The sequence below is a fragment of the Dermacentor andersoni genome, chromosome 8 (genome assembly GCF_023375885.2).
Source record: "Dermacentor andersoni chromosome 8, qqDerAnde1_hic_scaffold, whole genome shotgun sequence".
NCBI classification, from domain to species: domain Eukaryota; kingdom Metazoa; phylum Arthropoda; class Arachnida; order Ixodida; family Ixodidae; genus Dermacentor; species Dermacentor andersoni.
This window is the reverse complement of record NC_092821.1, coordinates 1,013,248-1,035,733: the sequence shown is the minus strand read 5'-3', so window position 1 is coordinate 1,035,733 and position 22,486 is coordinate 1,013,248.

Here is a 22,486-nt window from a genome sequence, read left to right as displayed (position 1 = left end):
TTACTCCACCAAATGCCTGCATTACCACTCATTTACAGAAACTGCACTGTAGCAAAGATCACATAGTGCTAAGATTTTGTAAGTAGCATCTTTCACATCCTATGCTTTTGATTACAGGTACTGCCTGTCTGGCATGTCGCTACCTCAGGAAAGGGCTCCAGGCAAGAAGATTCCGAGTAAAAACGCAGAAACCAGTGAAAAGAAACCTTCGAAATTTGCTGAAGTTTTCCCGGCAAATACAAAGCACCTTCTCTCACGTCTGTGCACGCTGCGGCAGCATATTCTCAGAATGCAGGACCAGAACAGTCGCATTACTGAAGAAGTTTTCAAAACAAAGATAGAAAGCCTGCCACCTAAGCAAAAGCAAGCAGCCTAACACATTTTTGCAGCAGCAAAGCGTAAAAGCATAAAAGGTATGGTTTACTCGAAGGAGTGGATGCTGGAATGCATCATTATGAAAATGAAAGGGCCAAAGGTGTATGAACATATGCGCAAGCAGCAGATCCTTGTTCTACCATCAAAAGTCACCCTACGCAATTACACTAGGGAATACAGGTCAGGATTTGGATTCAGCAGAAAGGTTTTCAGTGTGCTAAAGGAGAAGACAAGCTCAATGGATGTCTTCAAGAAACATGGAGGACTCTTGGTCGACGAAATGAAACTTTCAGAGAACCTTTCTGTGATGCCTGGTGGCCACATTGATGGGTTCGTTGATTTGGGCGCTTTTACCCCAGACAGTGACAAACATGCAGTGTGTGACCACGGGATGGTAATTGTCTTTGTGCCTTTTGTTGGCAGTTGGACACAAATTGCCGTCTTTGCTACACACAGCAATGTGAAAGGAAACCTACTAGCAAAAATCATGACAGAGGCTGTAATCCTTGTTGAGCAAGCAGGCCTATTTGTTGATTTTGTTACCAGCGATGGCGCTGCATGGAATAGGAGGATGTGGGTGCTCATGGGCATTCGGCCAACTCCAACTTTCACTAGGAACAAGGTGCAGCATCCAGTGGATCCCAGCCGCTCACTCCATTTTGTATCCGACTTCCCTCATCTGGTAAAATGCCTTAGGAATGGACTCCTGAAGTCGAGCTTCAACACCCCAGCAGGCGAGGTAATAGCAGCTTTCCATTTTGTTCTTTTTGTAAGGGCTCGGAGCAAGCAGCATTGAGCCATACGTGTAGTCATGTGGATGGTATTTGTCAATAAAAATATATCTTTTATGTGTATTACAGGTGTCGCTTCGGTCTGTGCGAGAAGCCTTGAAGCTCGATGGAACTAATGTTACTGTTCAAGCTATGCCCGGGATCAGAAGCTGCCACGTCAACCCGAATAATTTTGAAAAAATGAGGGTCAGTTATGCATTTCAGCTGTTCGGTGATACGGTCCTCAATGGCCTCCGCCTCTACAAGACCGAGCTTGAAGCAAGCTGGGGAAGCCTAGAACCAGTGCTCACATTTTTTGGGTAAGTCCTTTTCTCGATGAACTTGTTTTCTAAACAAGAAAGCCATTTTTGGTCGACTGTAACCAAAGAGAATACAGTGCCTGTTTAGTATAACAACAAATTATTACCTTCAGTATTTTAAATATGTTTTTATCATACATTTGTACTGCAGAATGATTCGGGACTTGATAGAAATTATGACGTCCCGTTTCCCTGCCAAAGCCCTGCCGCCTGGATCTGTTGCTGAGGACCAGTTGCTATCTTTCCTGGCCTACCTCACAGAGTGGGAACTTCATGCTGGGGGACAAGGGGGCTTCCTGTCCACATCTACAGCAGTGGGGCTTCGAGTTACTGTGTCTAGTGTTTTATCCATACTTGATTATTTGTTAAAACATGTTGGCTACAAGTATGTAATGACATCGAAGCTGAGTCAAGACCCCGTCGAAAACTTCTTTGGGATCGTAAGACAATCATCGGGGTGCAACAGTCATCCCACACCGCAACAGTTCCTAATAACTGTTAGCTGCCTAAACTTCTACGGGCTAGCCAAGTCTGTGTCAAATGGAAATGCGGAGCCAGGTGTACTGACGTCCCTCCTAAAGCCATGCGGAGTAGGCCCTAGTAAGCAGAGCAAGCAGGACCTCATTGAACGGTTGATTGAAGATGGCAACCTAACTGGTGCAGAGCAACACATCAAAGACCTCAGTAATGTTGTTCCAGATCATGGCCCATGCGTTGTTGCAAAGAGTGATGCAAGGTTAATTTTTTACATCTGTGGATATGTAGCAAGGAAGTTTATTCTCAAAACAAACTGTGAAGAGTGACACACATTACTCCTTACAAGCAAGGAGAGTGTAGAGTTGCTGGGTGCTGCTGACTACACGAGGCTGAAGGACAAACGTGGTCTCCTGTACCCTCATGGTCGCCTGTTCCGGTTCATCTGTAAACTGGAAGACCTCTTCACTAGTTGCTTCAGCTTACATGAGCTTCATCATGACAGTGTCATGGACATTGTTAATATGATAAAGAAAAGGCAGCAAGAAAGCGTTGGATGTGTTAATCATTCCGAGTCGCTGACAGCGCAAATGGTAGCCTTCTATGTGACCACACGTCTACACTTCTTTGTAAGGGCTCTAATCACGCCAGGTGCCAGAAACGGGAAACCGCTACCTACCTAAAGCTAAGCCGCTGCACATGAGCGTGTTTGCTTGTTTATTTAGGGAACCTTATTTCGTTACTTTATGCTTTCGTGTGAACAGTTTTCAAACACCAGCTTTGAGCAAATTGTATTGTCATTATACCTGCTGCACTGGTCTTGAACAAATGATTTTAAATAAACATTTGGTGTGTAAAAGTGTTTTTTCTTCAATTCTGACTTTATCTGCTTCAGTACTAAATAAAATGATAGCTTCATCCTGTGTGTTTGAGAAAGAAGACAATAACAACACCAGAGGAGAGGTCGGCGACCCCAGGGACCGGATACTCCAGAACAAGAAAACGCGCAGAACACCTGGCATTGACCGTAGATCAGTAACATATAATAGCTGCAGTTAACATTGGCGCAATTCCGATGTTTTCACTGCATTATTGGCGATGCTGTCTGCTAGTGCCGCAGAGGCGAGCGCGTGTGATAAGAGAACTGGCGCGAGTGCGAAGTGCCCAGAACGTGCTGTTTGCCTCTCGCAGGAGCTGCTCGTACTAGTTAACCCGCGAGTAAAATTACAGACGTCACCGCTCAGCGCAAATCATGACTGTTTATTGAAGTAAACGCGAAGATTCACGCATTTCGGGCCTTGCGCTGTCTGCTCAGCTGAGGTAATCTGACGAAAACTTAGCCCTGCTGAAGTCATATTACTGGGAATAATTCGCTCATAAACAAATAAGAACATTTGCACCGGGAGTACTACGCATACATGCGGCAATAATAAAAGAAAACTTCCGTGCTTGTTGCTGCCTGGCTACTGTCGGTTTCTTGCTGGTGCTCGGTTACGCGCCGCTAGCGCCACCTGGTAGTGTTAACATAGAGTGCCTCACGCGCTGACCGCGGCTCTTTCCACTACCCAAAGTATTCTAGTACACTGTACCCAAGGGCTTCAAGGAGGCCAGTGGTGCCTAAATCGACCGCTGGGTAGACGTCTTCACATTCTAATAAAATATGCTCCGTCGTTTCCCTAGCTTTACCGCAGCAAGCACAGGTTTCTTCTTCCTTCTTATATCTCGCTTTATAGGTGCGTGTTCTAAGGCATCCCGATCTCGCTTCGAAAAGTAATGAGCTTCCCTTTGAGTTATCATAAATGGTTTCTTTCCTAATTTCGTTTTTTCCCCTTAAGTAGTTACTCATGGCAGGTTTCTTTTCCATTGCCGCCACCCATGAGATTAATTCAGCCTCTCTGACTTTCCGCTTGACCTTCTTTGTTGCTGTGTTGCCCACCCCACAGGCCGCATACTTGCTGGTAAGCTTCCTAGTTCTTTTCCTCCACTGTGAATCAATGTTTTGCCTGTACAGATACCTGAACACTCTCCCAGCCCATTTATTTTCCTCCATATTCCTCAGCCGTTCTTCATACTCAATTTTACTGCGGGCTTCCCTCACTTCAAAACTAGTCCAGCCCATATCCCCTTGCACAGCTTCATTTGTAGTCTTCCCGTGAGCGCCCAATGCGAGGCGACCCACTGACCTTTGGTTCCCGTCGAGTCCTGATTGTACCCCTGATTTAAAGCAAACAACCGAATTTCCAAAAGTAAGTCCTGGAACCATTACCCCTTTCCACATACCTCGGAGGACCTCGTACCTATTGTATCCCCATAGCGCTTTGTGCTTCATTATGGCTGCATTTCTCTTCCCCTTGACTGTTATGGTTTTTTCCTGTGTTTCCATATATCCGTTGCCTTCGTTTATCCATATACCAAGGTATTTATATTCTGTTACCCGAGGTATTTCTTGGCCCTGTATCTCCACTGTCTGTTCACTGTTTTCATTGATTTCATTGATAGCAGCCGGTCGACTGCAGCGCCGCCCCCGCGGCACCAACGGGAACTGTATATCTAGGTAACTTTTCGCCCTAGGGGAGCGTAGGTCCTCAGTCGTCGTGTAAAAAACGCGCCTAGCTCCTGAAATGCCCTAGTCCCCATGCGCGCGCAGGGTTTGTGCCAACTCGCCGGAGCAGACAATCAACAGGGTGGGAGGTTCATTGCGCGTGCACGCAAGCAGCACGACCACGAACGAAACGATACAAGGTGGAACAGCGGGTTTTACGGCAATCGACGCTGTGTGTGTGTGTGACGCGCTTGGTGTGTGCAAAGAGCAATTATGTTGCGTGTGTGACGAATGTGTATGCGCAAAATAGCACGACCACGAACGAAGGTGGAACATCGCGTTTTGGCGTTTGGTGTGCGCAGAGCAATCGAGTTGCGTGTGTGACGCGTTTGTTCGCGCAAACAGCACGACCACGAACGAAGCGATGCAAGGTGGAACAGCGCGTGTTGCACAATCGAGTTGTGTGTGTGCGTGTGTGTGACGCGTTTGTGATGCGCAAACAGCACGACGACGATCGTCTTCTAAAACTGCGCCAGAGCAAACCGATTGTTGAGTACTACATACGTATTGCGCGGGCGTTAAAACTAGAGAAACACGGGATTGCGACGCGACCAGCCGCAGTGTATAGGACTGTACGTACGTACGTACGTTTTTGTAATGTGGTCAATCTTCAAAGGACGATGGCATTCCTGCACCGGCGGAGAAGTGGGAAATCGTGATTAAATTTGGCCGATCATTGTCAAAAGCAAAGGCTTACCCTTAATTAAAGGTTATCCCCTACCTTCTACTGAAACTGCAGCCTCTAGTAGTCTTCATGCACTATTGTAATCATGACACCATACGACGATACCCTCTGACGTGGGGCCCAGACTACTGGAGAGCTGGTTGATCAAGCTTGCTCAATAAACTTGACCTTTTGTTCTTTGATTATGCTACAGTGCTAGAGCGTAGTTTCTTGCTATTAGTGAACAGGCACGACAACAAAGCATTGCTACTCTACTCCTGTTGTGGCTCTCCAGTCAATGACACTAGAGGGGAAAGGAATCGAGATCCAAGCCACGGGGCAAATTGTGTTTAGCCAGTCTTAAACACCCTTAACTCAATGTTTTAAATGCCTGTGTGGTTGATACCTTGTCTAGTGGAACTTCTTGCCATCCCCAATATGTGCATAGCACCAGAGGTATAGTTTGACTGCTGTAAGCAGTGCAATTAAGGAAGTGCAGTACCTGTATTGCAGCTTTACACCGGCTAAGATATTGAAGCTTGGGAGTATGTTCATATTTCTCATCTATAGTGTGGCAAGAACTTGTAATCTGCCCTCAAGTTCTGCTGGAGCACAAGCTACTGCGCGTTGCTCTTTTGTGCAGCTAGTGTCAGCAGACAAGCTTGCAGTATTGCTAGGTAGAAAAGCACTTCGGCTTCACGACCATCCAAGTCATAAATGAATAAGTGCATGGCTAGAAGTTGTAAATTGCAAGAAACAGTTCAAATGCCATTGAGCATAGTTGCACTATTGCAATGTATCCTTCGGAGCATTGTACGAGCCATGGTAGTTCCCACATTGTGTTGAAGTGCCACACCAGTGACATATGATAATGATGCTAGTGTGATCCAGTGTGGCTGTACTTTGTTCTATAAAAACTTTTCATGTGTTTTAGATTATATTTAGTGCAGTATCTGAAAGGTTATGCGCAGAAGATGATAGTTGACCTTACAGCCATCTTTTCTATACAGTCCTTCACTTTCCATCAAGTTCAGCAAATCATTGAAGCCCCAAAATAACACGTTTAATATTGGTACTCAGATTGAACAGTTTCAGTTCTAGTGTATGTTTCAGAGAACTGGACCAAACATCAAGAATGAAAATTTAGCTACCTATTGATGCTGTAGCTTTAGGCTCTGCAGGAACCATTTATCTGCAGCACCCAACTTATCCCGTATTTGACGGATCATGATAGATGTGTGAAGAAGCACGAGTGTTATGCAGAACAGTTTTCAAGAGGTAATGAACCTCTACCATATAATTCATAAATAACTGGAAGGCTTCTCCTAAGGAAATGTTCGTGCTCTGCACTGTAACATTGACAAGTCCCTCCCTAAGATAAGGTGATAAAGAGAGCTGGTTTTATGAATCTGTTGTATTTCCACAATTTTAACATGGTATAAGTGAGGCCCAAGGCATAAATGGGACTGCGTGCTGTTCTGTATGCGTGCTACAGATCAATAGTAGCCAATCAATAGCCATTTTATTGAAGATGCAAACTGGATCATATCCTAGGGCCAACTCACTGTCAATGAAAACTGTGATACTGGCTTCACTGTTTATCGATAATGGACTTCTATTTGAGGTGCGATTGAAGTCCCTCAATATCTTAAACTATGAATTGCAGCTGGGAGAACGTGTCCATTCATTAGGACCACACTTTTTGTATTTAGCTCTCATCATTGTAAACAGCTTCATAATGAGAGGAACCTCAGACGAAATGCTTATTTTTTCCTGGCATCCTTCTTCTGCCTTCTTTGTAAGCACTAACTATGGACATGTAAACCAGGTAATCTTGCATTTATCCTGCCTACAAGTGCCTCTTTTGACATTCATGCCTGTATTGCCTTTTCAGTGCCACTGAAAAGGCAATACTGGCCACTGAACAGTAATGAATCTGAACAGTAATGACGAAAGCATTGTGCGGAAATATGCAAGGTAATCACGAAATGTAAAATGAGTCATACACCCGACTGTAGCAAACTGTTACAAAGAAAACCCATGCAGGTTTCTCGGAAAGTCTTCACAAACCTACCACATGCTTCAGACTGCTCCTGCGATTCAGATGTCTGCCATAAGATGTAAAAGTAGGTTTTCACGGGCCCATCTATTCTCTAGTTCATGAAGTCTTCATTCCAGAGAGCCTCACCATGCCGTAACACGAACCCCCGTATTCATAAATGCATCTTAACTTGAAGCCCATGCTTGACTCGATTTAAATGACGCCTGTCGTGAACACACCAAAAGAAACGCAATGAGCATCTTGGGCGCGTTCACACCATGTGTCATTTATATCAAGTCAAGCATGAGCTTCAAGATGTATTGCTGAATACGGCGGTAAGACTTGATAAAGGTTGCTGTTAATTATTTGTCCAATGTTTCAGTTTTCACATCAAGAATATCTAGCTTTTTCTGAATGCTACCAATTTTTGCTTCATTCTCCTTTTCACCACATATGCTTCATGGCAATCTCTTTCATCTTTCCATCCCTTCTCCTTTCCCATGCTATTGGCCAACGTGCAAGTGTCATCTATGTGCTAGACAGTTACGATGTGGTCAGCAGGCTTTGGATTTCTCTGTCAACCAATTTCTCTCTTTGCTTTTGTGATCAAGTCCACCTGACCCTTAGATTACTGTATACAATGAAAACAAAGCCTTTTTTTTCATGAAATGGGCAAGCACTTGCATCTCTTGCAAAGGATCTTCCAGTAAAGTTTCTCGTTCCTGCAATCACACTGAACATGCACGTCCATCATAATTTTTATGTATCTAAAACGCACCGCCAGAAAGAGTAACGAAAAGCAGCTATATTTTCAGATAACACTTGTGGCTAAGAAAGCAAACCAAGACCAATTATGGATGGTCTCCATTTTTTTTTTTCAACATGCAAGGAGCATTGTGCACACACCCCTCAAGCATAAAGGCAGCACGTATGAGCCATGATGCCTCAATGGCTCCCGTGTCTGATCACCCAAAAGAAGGCAGGCCAAACATAAAATTTGTTTTTTGGAAATTCCGTTTATTATAGCTAAAATTTTATCTTGAAAACACAAAAAGTAGTCTTCATTTCAAGACCGTGCAACCTCTGGCTGTATTTTGCAGAGCATGAAAACATGAAAATATAATAAATTGAAATGGCAACAGCAAAGAAACACTGGCTTCCATCTTCTGGAATGCAGAAGAGAGTGACACTGTACATGGTAATCCAAAGTATGGACCCAACTTGGTCGTAGCATACATGCTCTGTGCTGATGTAACTTTAATTAGAACTGAAGTGTGGCATCCACTACTCGCCTGTGTCGTCAAAGGCCATTTGATGTTGCCACACATTCTTTATCCGCTACCTGAAAAGATTACATTACACCATGAAGATGACAAAGCTCACATGCATTAAAGGAAAATTGGTTGGCTATCTTGTCTCCCATACAACTCTGCCAAATACCTGCAATTAGTGTAAGTATGCTAGTTCCTTGCACTGTTTGCCATAACATCTTTGTTGAAGGTACTGGGTAACAATATCTCAATCACTTCACAAACTGTGGAGATTATTGTTAATTTTTAAAGCGAACAGCTTTATTTGCCTCTCGACAGCACATGGCATAATTTGTTTAATGTAGAAGGTTGAAGCAATTCATCGGCATGTGCTTCGCCATGTGCCTTGCAAAGATTCCTCATTAACAAATATACTGTTTCAAGAGTTTTCATTTCAGTTTACTGACACAATGACAAGAGACAGGAGGGAATCTATGAAGCTGCTTGTCTCTCCACACCAAAAGCCAGCACCTATAGACTCTGCTAAAGATGTACTTCTCAAAATCTGGCTACTCCTTGACCAATCTGTGCAAAAATGTTAAATACGTGAGTCAGAAGTTATGTCAATCAGGCTGCTGCCACTCAAAGGGCAAAGCTCCTTGAAACAGCAAAGCTCAAAAAAGAAGGAAAGAAGAGCACCTGTGAATGTTTCATGCTTTATAATGTAGAATAAAGATTTCACCAACGCCAGGAATGCCACGCATCAGTGCCAGCGGGAACATCGTCTTGAGAATGGCTCCTTGATTCGGATTACATATTTCGACTAACAATTCTGCTGTATTGATTTACAGGTTGTATTTATGAAATCAGCAGCAATTCTGCTCGTACAGTTTGAGAAATACGCCAAAATTGATGCATGTTTCTTTCACATAAAAATTTGAAGGATAAATTCTAGGAAGCGTTACAAAGGCAGAAACAGTGTTCGAAGGTGTCAGAATGAGGGCCATGAAATGAGGTCCTTGACTAACCGAACAGTGCCGCTGCTGCAGACATTTTAAGCATGAAATGCTTTTAGCTCCTGTTGTCAGCCACCTTCAATGAACCAAAAGCCAGAGCCATTATCCTGGCACTCAAACCAGCTCATCCGGGCAAACAGTCAAGACTGCAATACATATGCTAGTTACTTCCCAAACATGTTACAAAAAATATTGCTTCTGAGTTCTAAATATTTGCTCACAATATCACTCAAGTTGTAACTTCTAATACGCTGAAGTGTTATTTCTCACTTCTAATAGCGACGTTCAGAGGCAGATACAAGGCACTGTACACTTGATTATCATTTTTTGGCACTGAGACACAGTTGCTTGTGCTCTTTTCAATGCCAGCAGTCCGCGAGGTCCACGGCACATATGGTGGACCGAGACGAGACTTGCGATGGGGTTCTGTCTTTGACAGGAAATTTGCTTACATATGGACCAGTGTACAGTTGCGTGATGCAGTGGGGTGGGGTGTGCCGTTGCGAATGTGCGCTACACCCATTTTAAGATTGTGGCTAGTACCATCTACAATCAATCTGCTTTGTCGGCAGCCATTTCATGCTTACATCTACTCTCGATTACAGGAGAGCCAGTATTTTTTAGTGTCACCAGAACAGCCTCAAAATGCTCATACAAAATTCTCCAAAGAGTGCAAGCGCTTCCGAGCTTTTTTAGTCTGTACATTCCAGCTATCTGAAATGAATCCATGAAAGTAGTGGATGTTAAGGATATGATCATAGAGCTATGGCATATTACTTCGAGGTCGATGAAGTTCAGTTCAGTTTTTCAGTTCAGTTTTATTTCCTTAAAGACCCCTGTGCTAGGGGTATTACATAAGGGGTGGGTACAGTTGATAATGCAAATATAAACACAGGTATACAGAAAAAATTGTACATGGAAGCTACATTTTCGCAAGTGCATAAAAACAAATAATAACACGTGAAAAAAGCAGGTTATTGATTAGCCAACAAGGACACATCTTCAAGAAACGATGTCGGGCAAGTGATAGCAGCTACGTGGTGGGGAAGGGCGTTCCAATCTGATGCTGTGCGGGAAAAAAAAGACGAGGAAAAAGTAGTTGTCTGGGAGCGTGGGCGTAAGACTTGTAATGGGTGCCTAGTTCGTGGCGATATGCGTGCGGGTGGTGTGATATATGGCTCGTGAAATAAGGAACTGTAAAAAAACTTATGAAAGAGGCAAAGGCTAGCAGTAGCGCGGCGACGTGCAAGGGGCTGTAGATCAGATTTTGCTCTTAAGGATGATACGCTTACGTCGTATGAGTAGGATGAATGGATGTATCTGACGACGCGGTTTTGAAAGGACTCGAGCTCATTAACTAGATAGACTTGATATGGATTCCAGATGGGTGATGCGTATTCAACTTTCGGTCTGATAAGGGATTTGAAAGCTAGGAGTTTTACGTTCTGCGGGGCGTCACGCAAGTGTCGTCTCATGAAGCCAAAAGTTCGGTTAGCTGATGAAAGTATGTTAGAAATATGCGTACTCCAACTGAGATCACGAGAAAGTGTGACGCCCAAGTACTTAAACGATTCTACTGATTCTAAGGGAACGTTTACTATAGTATAAGAGGACAGGAAAGGGTTACGGCGACGGGTAAAAGATATATGTTTACATTTGTTGGGATTAAGAGTCATCAGCCAATTTTCACTCCAAGACTGCACGTTGTTAAGATTTTGTTGTAAGGTGTTTTCGTCAGTAGCATTAGAAACTGGATGGTAAATCACGCAGTCATCGGCGAAAATTCGTATCTTACAAGATACGTGTTGGGGTAAATCATTAATGTAAATTAAAAAAAGAAGAGGACCGAGAACTGATCCCTGAGGGACTCCAGAAGTTACAGGGAGAAGAGTGGATGATTTGTCATTTACAGAAACGAATTGGTAGCGATCAGTAAGGAATGCTTCGAGCCATTGGAGTACGTCACTGTGTAAGTTCAAAGAAGAAAGCTTTAGTAGTAAGTGGCGGTGAGAAACTTTGTCAAAAGCCTTTTCATAGTCCAGAAAAATAGCGTCAGTTTGTTGGTTAGAGTCAAGGTTTACATGTAAGTCGTGTAGAAACAGAGCTAGTTGCGTTTCGGTAGAGAAACCTTTGCGGAACCCGTGCAGTGCCGAATGAAAAAATTGATTTGCGTCCAAATGATTTATGATCAGGGAGTAGATGACGTGTTCCATGATTTTGCAAGGAAGACTAGTTAGAGAAATGGGTCGATAATTTAGCGGTGTGTTCTTATTACCAGACTTGTAGATGGGAATGACCTTCCCCACCTTCCAGTCGTGAGGCATGGAACCTGTAGAAAGTGACTGCGAGAATATAAGACACAAAAATGATGAAGAAATATATTTTGTATTTTTTAGCAGTTTAGAGTTTATACCATCTATACCTGCTGAGGATGAAAGTTTAAGGTTTTCAATTATGCGCAAAACACCATCAGGATAAAACACCACGCTCGGCATGCTAGAAACTATGTTGCAGGGGACATTAGTCAATGGAACGTTATTATCATTAGAAAATACTGACGAAAATGCGTTGTTAAATATGAGTGCGGACTCAGTTTCAGGCACGATTTCACCCATATCATCAACAAGAGTTACAGTGCGTGTGTTACTTGGGTTGATAACTTTCCAAAATTTCTTGGGGTTGTCTGTTAACATTTTAGGTAAGTCATTATTGAAAAAAGACCATTTGGCATTGCGGACAGCACGTAAGTATTCACTCTCAGCGGCGTAATATTTATCCCATGAAGTTGGGCTTGGTTTCAACTTGGCACTACGAAAAAGTCTTTTTTTCTTATTTTCCAACCTCTTTAAATTGTTATTGAACCAGGGATTCTGATGATTCGCACGGAATGTTAGGTTCGGAATATACTGGTTTGCTAGTTCATTCATTTTATTTCTAAACAGTTCCCAGTTGTCTTGAACAGACCGTTCATTGAATGAGGTTTCAAAGACTGCAAAAAAAGTGCATAATTCTTCATTTATAGCTTCAAAATTTGCTTTTTCATACAGGTTGATAGTTTTGCTGGAAAGAACACGGGGTGCTGGGGCAAAGTCAAATGTGGCATGAATTACACTGTGGTCGCTGATAGGACGAAGGTAGGTAACCGATGATAATGTCTCTGGATGGTCAGTAAGTATAAGGTCCAAAATGTTTGCGCAATCGCGCGTTACACGTGTCGGCTCTGAGATAAGCTGTGTTAAGTTGAAATTCAAACAGATGTCGATGAAATCCTTCGCCTCAGTGTTATTTATTGTGGAAGTTAGGTTATTCCAATCAATAATGGGAAAATTGAAATCACCGAACAGAAGGATATGGGCGTTAGGATGGCTTACTGTAATCTGGCATAAAGTACTGTTAAGTTCTGGTGAGAAGTTTGGATTACTGGTAGGTGGCCTGTAGCACACACCTAGAAGGACATATCGAGGGGAAGAGCGAATAAGAAGCCATAGTATTTCTAAGTTCGAAGAGATAATAATGGGTGTACAGGATAATTCACGACTACAAGCAATAAGAACGCCCCCCCCGCGTGCCTCTTGACGGTCGCAGCGATAAACATCGAAGTTTGGCAAGTCTTGGACTACTTCATCGTCCCTAATTTCACTTGTGAGCCACGTTTCTGTTATAACTAGCAAGTTGCTGTTAGATGACGTCACGAGATTTGATATTGCGTCACGTTTGGGAATGAAACTGCGGGCATTAGTGTAAACGATAGATAGGGAAAGGTTTTTCTTAGCGGCGGAAGGGCGGTTATTAACTGCATGAGTTTTGTGCAATGACTGCTACTGAATATTTTTAACTGATTTCGTCGAATCATCATATTCATAGCGCTGGGAACCTATAACGAGCGTTTTGAAACGCATGGAAAAAGGCAGAGATTGACTTTTGGCGTAGGCGATAAGATGTTTTCGGGCGTTCCGAACTGCGGGTGAAAAATCTTCGCTCACGCTATAATTTGTGCCTTTCAGTTTGCGGCCGTTAGACAGGACAGATTCTTTCGTTTTATATGACGCGAATTTGATAATGATGGGACGGTGCCGGTTAGGTGAATAGCGTCCAAGGCGATGAGCACGTTCAATATCTTTGGACTCAAGGTTTACATTCATGATATCCGTGATTTCATCAATGATCAGCTTTTCTGATTCTGCAAAGGTTTCTTTGGGGTTAGTATCAGGAAGGCCATAGAAAATTAGATTATTCCTTCGGGACCGGTTGTCTGCATCGTCTAGGCGATTTACGAGGCCGGATATCACGCTGGCAGTTTGAGCAGCGGCATATTTGACAGCTTCTAATTCATTTTGAAGTGGTATCATGGCCTGGTAATGATGTTCCAGTTCGGTCATTCGTTTGTTCAAGTCCATTAGAATCTTATCAGTATTTAAAATCTGACTTTTTAAGCCTTGAACTTCACTGATTAGTGTATTCTGACTGGCTGAAATCTTCTGCAATTCTTTCAACACAACGTTCGTGTCGGGGCCCGGGTTAGTTTCGACGTCGCCAGAGAGTATTAGTAAGCGGTGAATCCCTTCCACACATTCACCCATAAGAGCAAGGCAGCAATGGGGGCTCGGAAGCTGCACCAGACAATAGTCGCTACACCTCTTAGCAAAAAGGCTGTGCCTTGTACCAACCTGCATGGCGAAAACCAGTGGGTTAGACGACAGTGTCGTGGCGCAGCCACCGAGCCCACAGGGGGGCCGCAGTGGTAGGCTGTCTTTTATAGTAGACGAGCTGGAGAGCGTCGATGTCGATGCAGGAACCCACGATGAATCGAGCATCCATTGCTGCGCTGGCAGTACGTAGGTAACCGGAAAGGCGCAGTCATGTGCGGCGCCTCGCTGATTCAAAAACCGGTCACAAAATGGCGCATGCTCCGAGGGGGTCCGGGAACAAGCAGCCGCCAGTGCGGGCAGCAGCACGTGCGAAAGGGCAGCGGCGATCATCTGCATGGCGAAAACCAGTGGGTTAGACGACAGTGTCGTGGCGCAGCCACCGAGCCCACAGGGGGGCCGCAGTGGTAGGCTGTCTTTTATAGTAGACGAGCTGGAGAGCGTCGATGTCGATGCAGGAACCCACGATGAATCGAGCATCCATTGCTGCGCTGGCAGTACGTAGGTAACCGGAAAGGCGCAGTCATGTGCGGCGCCTCGCTGATTCAAAAACCGGTCACAAAATGGCGCATGCTCCGAGGGGGTCCGGGAACAAGCAGCCGCCAGTGCGGGCAGCAGCACGTGCGAAAGGGCAGCGGCGATCATCTGCATGGCGAAAACCAGTGGGTTAGACGACAGTGTCGTGGCGCAGCCACCGAGCCCAAGTGGTACACGAAGGTGTCCTGTGTATTCTATTTCAGTGATAACATCATAGTGAACTGTTGGATAGTGTTCAGGAGAGATGCCGCGCCAGTGCGGCCAGCATCAAGTGCAATCAAAACGTGGCTTTGCTGTTGTTCAAAGCAGATATTGCATTCGCCCTACAGTAGAAAGGAAACGAAGCAACACTTTCAAGAAGGCAGTCCCCAAACAGCGAAAAAAAAAAGGTTGGAGGACACTTAAGCTGCGCCTTTAAGAGTGGAACACGATAGCACTAAAAGAGCCCTGGCTGCTTCTCACGCTTCCGGGCAGCTGCAGCTTATGCTTCTGTAATGTTTCCCTGGAAATGCTGGTGGCAAACGAAGGCGAGCTTTATGGAGCGTGCCACTCCTAAGACAGACCTGAAATGGCAGCTGGGGAAGGGGTTTGTGTTTGAGTTTCCGCGCAACAGAATTATGTTTTCTCGCATATTCAAATTACAATCCAACGCTATCATGTCTCAAAGTTGTGTGCAAGTCACACTGTATGAATTTTTGACACATCCTACTTTGAGAATTTTAATTAGTTCAGTAACGCCTATATGCCACGTGGAAGGCCTGCATGAATCGGGATGCATGGTTCGGGATTAATTTTCTCATATGGAAAAGGTCACCAACACCACTGCTGGATTTTCAGCGACACGGGGCCCTGAACGCTATGGCTGGTAATACTATTGTGAATCAGTTCCAGGCCAACAGCACATGTGCCATGCACCAAAAAAAAAAGCAGATGCACGTGGGCACTGGCCAAAAATTTTTTTACAATAAAGGCAGAGGAAAAACCTTCGCTGCTAAGGCATCAGATGAGTAATGTGTAAAACATGCAATATAAAGCTTAATTGTACACCCGACAACGACTACATTGTAACGTAGATTGGAGACACAGTCTTGCAAAATATACGCTTCTCTTTAACGGCGGGCCAGAACAAGAGCGTGCAGCTTACGCACTTCATCGTCTTTAGTGGCACCGACCTTTGCGCGCGCCGTCCTGCGGTGCGGGAGCTCCACATCTTTGTGTCAATTGCCTCCCATCAGAAGAGCGACCGTCTCGGTTGCGTCAAAAATTTCTTTCAGCTACATAAGAAATGGAGCTCCTCAGGTGCATCTCAGCATTCAGGTATGCGCATAGTATGGTTTCATGCGCACTACACGAACAGCTTCAGCGGGAGGACGACGACGGAGTGAACTGGGTTCAGAACTACAGGGGACCACTTCGTAGGTCACGTCACTGAGGCGGCGTGTAACCTTGTAGGGACCAAAATACCGGCGGATCAACTTTTCGAAGAGTCCACAGTGGCGGACGGGCGTGCAGACCCACACGCAGCCGCCGGTATTGTAATGGATGTCGCGTCGACCCTGGTTGTATCGAAGGGTGGCGGTATGCTGTTGGCTCCGGATACGATGCCAAGCAAGCTGGCGTGCCTCTTCGGCTCTTTGTACGAACTCTTCTACGTGTTCGCTGGTCGGGCTATTATCAGCCATAGGTAGCATGGCGTCAAGTGTTGACCTGACGTGGCACCCATATACAAGTTCGAACAGCGTAAACTGTGTAGTCTCCTGTACAGCAGCGTTATACCCGAAATTCACATAGGGTAAGATCGCGTCCCACGTCTTGTGCTCTACGTCGACATGCGTGGAGAGCATATCAGCCAGTGTTCTGTTCAGACGTTCCATTAATCCATTGGTTTGAGGGTGATATGCAGTGTTCTTGCGGTGAGATCTATGCATCAGCTGGAGAACATCCTGCATAAGTTCCACTGTAAATGCTGTACCGCGGTCAATGATGAGAACAGACGGTGCACCATGTCGTAGGACGATGTGGCGTGCAAAGAACTTGGCCACTTCATATAAATTTACTTGCGAAATAGCTTCGGTTTCGGCGTACCAGGTTAAGTAGTCGGTAGCGACGACTATCCATGTGTTGCGCGAAGAGGTCACTGGGAATGGCCCAAGTAGATCCATTCCTATTTGTTGGAACGGTGCTTGAGGAAGGTCCACAGGATGGAGAAAGCCAGTCGGTTTAACTGGTGCTTTCTTGCGGCGCTGACAATCATGGCAGGTCTTCATGTACTGTTGCACAGAAGAATAAAGCCGGCGCCAGTAATACTTCTGTCGTATCCTTGCCTAAAGTCTTGGCGAATCCCAGATGTCCCACGCATGGCTCATGATGGCAGGCTCGCAAAATGTCGTGGCGTAGCGCCGATGGCACGACAAGGAAGTACGTATTGGGGCCGCTTCCGCCATTTTTCCTGTAAAGGACGTTGTTGTGCAAGTAGTATGATGATAAGCCGCGCATGAGCAAGCAGGGTAAAACACCTTCAACTCCTTGGAGGTGTTCGATCCGCAGCAGCAGCTCAGCGTCAGTGCGCTGGTGCTCAGCCATCTTTATGGCGTCGATAACTAATGCGGCGACAAATGGCAAGTCATGGTCAGCGTCCAATGAGGTCGTAGGGAGTGGTGCACAGGACAAACAGTCAGCGTCACTGTGCTTCCTGTCAGATCGGTAGACAACTGTAATATCATACTCTTGTAAGCGAAGGCTCCAATGGGCTAGTTTGCCTGAAGGATCCTTGAGGTTGGCAAGCCAGCACAGGGCGTGGTTGATCGCTGACAGCGTTAAAGGGTCTACCGTACAAGTAGGGTCGGAATTTACCAATTGCCCACACAACCGCTAAGCATTCTTTTTCATGTGGTTGAGTAGTTTTTCTCAGCCTTGGTGAGACTGCGGCTTGCATAAGCAACGGGCGTTCCGCACCAGCTTGCCACTGCACAAGCGCCGAGACTCGCATTGCTGGCATCAGTATGAATTTCAGTGTCAGCGTCTGTTGAAATGAGCAAGTATCGGGGCCTCTTGCAAATGTTTGCGCAATTCATTGAACGACTGCTGCTGCTCGTCCGCCCAAATGAAAGGCACATCATCGCATGTAAGCCCTGTCAGAGGCTCAGCAATTCTCGAGAAGCCCTTGACGAAGCGCCCATAATATGCGCACAAACTAAGGAAGCGTTGGACAGCCTTCTTGTCTGTGGGTGGTGAAAACTCAGCGACGGCAGCTAACTTGTCGGGGTCTGGTTGGACGCCTTGAGGACCAACGACATGGCCAAAAAATTTGAGCTCTTGGAAGCCGAAGTAGCATTTTTCAGGCTTGATGGTGAGGCCGGCAGTATGGATCGCAGTGAGGACACCCACGAGTAATGCGAAATGTTCGTCAAACGTGCTCGAGAACACAATGACATCGTCCAAGTATACGAGGCAGGTTTGCCATTTGAGTTCAGCAAGCACGGTATCCATCGTCCGCTGAAAGGTGGCAGGTGCGGAACAGAGACCGAAAGGGAGAACTTTGAACTTATAAAGCCCATCAGGTGTCACAAATGCTGTTTTTTCACGACCCTGTTCATCAACTTCGATTTGCCAATATCCTGATTTTAGATCCAACGAAGAAAAAAACTTGGCATGTTGTAGACGATCCAATGCGTCGTCGATGTGTGGCAATGAATAAACATCACGCTTGGTGACACGGTTCAACTTTCTGTAATCTCCACAGAAGCATAGTGTGTTGTCTTTCTTTCTAACACTACAGGGGAGGCCCACGGGCTTGTGGATGGCTGGATCACGTCGTCTTGGAGCATCTCTTTTACCTGATGCTTGATCGCTTCCCTTTCCACTGGAGACCCTCTGTAAGGATGCTGATGGACAGGACGTGCAGACTCGTCAGTAATAATGCGGTGCTTTGTGATGGACTTGCACCGCACTTTGGATGACGTTGAAAAACAGTCCACAAATTCATTCGCGAGACTCAGTAGACGGTCTTTCTGATGGTCTGGCAGAGCGGCGTTAACGTGAATCCGTTCTTTTAGGCTGGGGAACCCAGATTGCTGAGACGATGCGGTTTCCAATGTGGCAATGTCAGTAACGTTAGTGATTTCGTGAAGAAATGAGCTCAGTTCAGCCATGTCGTTCCTCGCGGTACATGCCGATACTCGTTGCTAAAGTTTGTTAGTAAAACAACTGAACATTTGTTTTGCACCTGAAGAAGCCCTCTGGCTATACAAATGTGGTGCTCAAGAAGCAGAGGCATGTTTGCCTCAGCAATTCCTTCGGCGGCGTCCTCCATGTCGCATTGGACAAGGGTAAGCACGCTACTCTTGGGTGGCAACATGATGTGATCGTCAGTTACGCGAAGCGCGATGTCACGGTCGTTGTCATTACTGTTCACTATGGCTTGCGTAGTAGTGAAGCTGACTCTAGACTCTTGCAGGTCGATAATGGCACCGTCTGCCTGAAGGAAATCCATGCCTAGTATAAGGTCCTTTGAACATTCAGGAAGATTGACGAATTCGCCGATGTACGTGAAGCCCCGAATGTTGACTCGTGCCGTGCACCGGCCCATTCGAGTTATGAGATGCCCTCCTGCAGTACGAATCTGAGTTTCAGTACATTGCGTTGAAATTTTGTTCAGTATACGCGCGAGATTCTGGCTCACAACAGACGTGTCCGCACCCGTGTCGATTACGCCGTGACTTCGTGGTCATCTATGGTAACTGGTACGTCGCAAGATACTGACACCGAACTACACTGCTTTCTTTGCGTCTCAGTTACGTCATCTTGCGGTCGTCTTAGTGGAGGATCTTCAGCGTTCGCAACGTCAGCGACCTCACCTCCGCAGGTCGCTGGACTCAGTTTTCCCGGGAGGCTGGGCTGAGTGAGCGACGTCTTGTTGCTCTCAGCTCGAATAGGGGCTGGAAGACCTGTTTCGGGCGGGTGACGGTGACCGGGGTTCACGGAATCGTGGGGCAAACGAGGTCCAGGCATCCGCGAGGTATGCTTCAATCTCCAGGGCGCATTCACCATTGCGCGAGCACGGCGCATTCAGTGAAAATTCACGGAGCCCAGCTCGTTGGTAGGGACACGCCCTGTAGAGGTGATCGGCTTCACCGCAATGAAAACACAAGGGCCTCCGGTCTGCGGAGCGCCACACGTCGCTCTTGCGAGGTGGGTGTGTTTCAGCCATGAATGGCGTGCAATGAGGCGAGTGGCTTGTTCAACGGCGCGCACACCAAGAAGGTTCAGGACGTCGCTCACATCGCGAAAAATCGGGGACAACGAACTTCGTGCAGCTTCCGTATACGACATGCGAGGTTGTGGCTTCCGTACCTTGTGCTGTGGTGTCTCACTTCGCTCTGGGACTTGGACTGCCTGCCTGATTTCCTCCCGGACGACCTCAGCCAGAGCAGGTCGCTGTACTGATGCTGGAGCCACCTGAAGCTTTTGAAGCTCTTCCCGAACGATAAGCCTAATGAGCTCCCACAAGGCACTGATATTGTCCAGGGATATAGCGAGAGAGTCACGCGATAGGGTCGACACGTCGCGGTTCTGCCTTGTTCGCTGCTGCAGTGCCTTTTCCATCGATACGGCTTCCGCGAGAAACTCTGCAACAATATTTGGTGGGTTGCGTATTAGGGCACCGAATAACTCTTGCTCGACACTGCGCATCAAATTCCTTAGCTTCTTTTCTTCCGGCATGGACGGATCCGCGCGTCGGAAAAGTCGGCACATATCTTTGAGAAATATTGCGACGCTTTCGTTCGGCCTCTGTACTCTCGCCTGAATTGCAGATTCAGCTCACTCCTTGCGATCGAGGCTGGCGTATGTGCCGATTAGCTGCCGTCGGAATTCGTCCCATGTCTAGGGCCCTGCCTCATGGTTCTCAATCTAGGTCCGTGCATAGTCCTTGAGGGCAAAGTAGGCGTTGCGTAGCTTGCGCTCTGTAGTCCAACCGTTGAATTCTGCGACACGCTCAAGGTGATCGAGCCAGTCCTCTACATCCTCAAAGGTGTCCCCATGGAAGGACGTGGGGATTCGCGGCTGGTTCAGGACGACCTCGGTCGGGGCGGTAGAGAAAGAAGATGGAACCAACGTATTCATCCATCTGACTTGATTGCGTAGAGGCTCGTGCTCAGGCGGCAGTCCTTGAAGTCGGCAGCTTTCCGTACCTGCACAGGAGTCAACTCGACCGGACTTCGTACTGGGCTTGTAGACGGTGTTCGATCTGGGAGTGGTAGCACGTACCCCACACCTCCACCAAAAAAATGTAACGTAGATTGGAGACGGAGTCTTGCAAAATGTATGCTTCTCTTTAATGACGGGGCAGAACAAGAGCGTGCAGCTTCATCATCTTTCGTGGCACCGACCTTTGCGCGCGCTGTTCTGCAATGCAGGAGCCCCACACCTTTGTGTCAATATGCACAAATTGCACGCAGAATTGACGTCGACTTGGGGTGAAGGTCGCTTTCCGAGTTCTGCTTGGTGTTGTCTACAGGCAACAAACGCATTGGTGAAGAAGCTTACACAAACATTTTTCGTTGTCCTTCACTGTCTTTAGTTTCTGTGTATTTTCTACATATCCACCAAACCTAAATGTTTTCCTTAGGGTTTTTCATGTTTCATCCCTAACAGTTAGTGCCCATTACAGTGTTGAAGATGTTTGCATGCTTTTTTCTTCTACGCATAGCACTTAAAGAAGAGCCATCCTGTCAGCCACCTAGGTCTACTCCTTTTGCTCAACTACATTTTTTAGCCCAATGATGAGAAAGACTTCTCTAGCATACCTGAAGGTCATGAAGAAGTAGAACAGGATTACCGGCTGCGTGAGATATTTGAAGACATACTAATGATTTTTTTTTCAGACAAGATTCGAAACATGAGTTCCAAATTTATTAGCTTTCTTTTACCATTTTTTATAAGGCTATTGAGTAAAACGATCTTCATCCTCAATTACTGACTGAATTCATCTTTGATAGCAGCAACATTCTTGTATCATATAGCGTGTGTTGATGTTGGGCAGTGCTTCCACAATAACAGCCTTTAGGGAGTTTTTATCTATGTGTAGCTGTTCGTTAAGTCTCCTTCCCAGTAACCCCCACTATACATAGTGGCATGCAGATTGAAGTATTTGGAATTAGGGATGCTACATCGAGGTTGATGTGGCTTCAGAAATTTACCACCGGACACTCGTGAGCCATGCAGATGTTGTGGAAGCAAATAAATTATATAGGGTGGTGCCTAATGACATTGTGCCCAAAAAGCTTTACTATGTCACCTGGGGCTGCTTGGCTAAGGCCATAATTGGCTTTTGAGGGTTCTCACTCATATCACCCCCTACCTCCTGGAGGAACTCAACCACTTGAATGGCACCTTGCCACAGGCATCAGTTATTTCTTTTTGTCACAGATGATAATTAGACACGATTTCTTGTCTCACCCTGAAAACAATGTGGTTCGTGACATTTCGAGAAGGTGGTGACCTCCAAGTTACTGTGGTCAGTGTGTAAGGCGACTAGCACAACATAATCTTCCATCTCGTGCATCAGGCAGAATGCTGCTATTTCCAAATAAATTCGCTAAATAGGTCACAGAGGTGATTGTGAAGCTGAAGTCGAGTGCTTAGACAGATTGAGAATGTTAATGGTTTTGCAGATTCAAAGCCGCATCCTCAAATACTTTGTGCAGCTTGCATGACAATGTTGAAACTGGAGCCTGTGTCCTGTGCACTAATATTTCACCGTTTTGTATGGCTACCTTTATAGAAGACGAA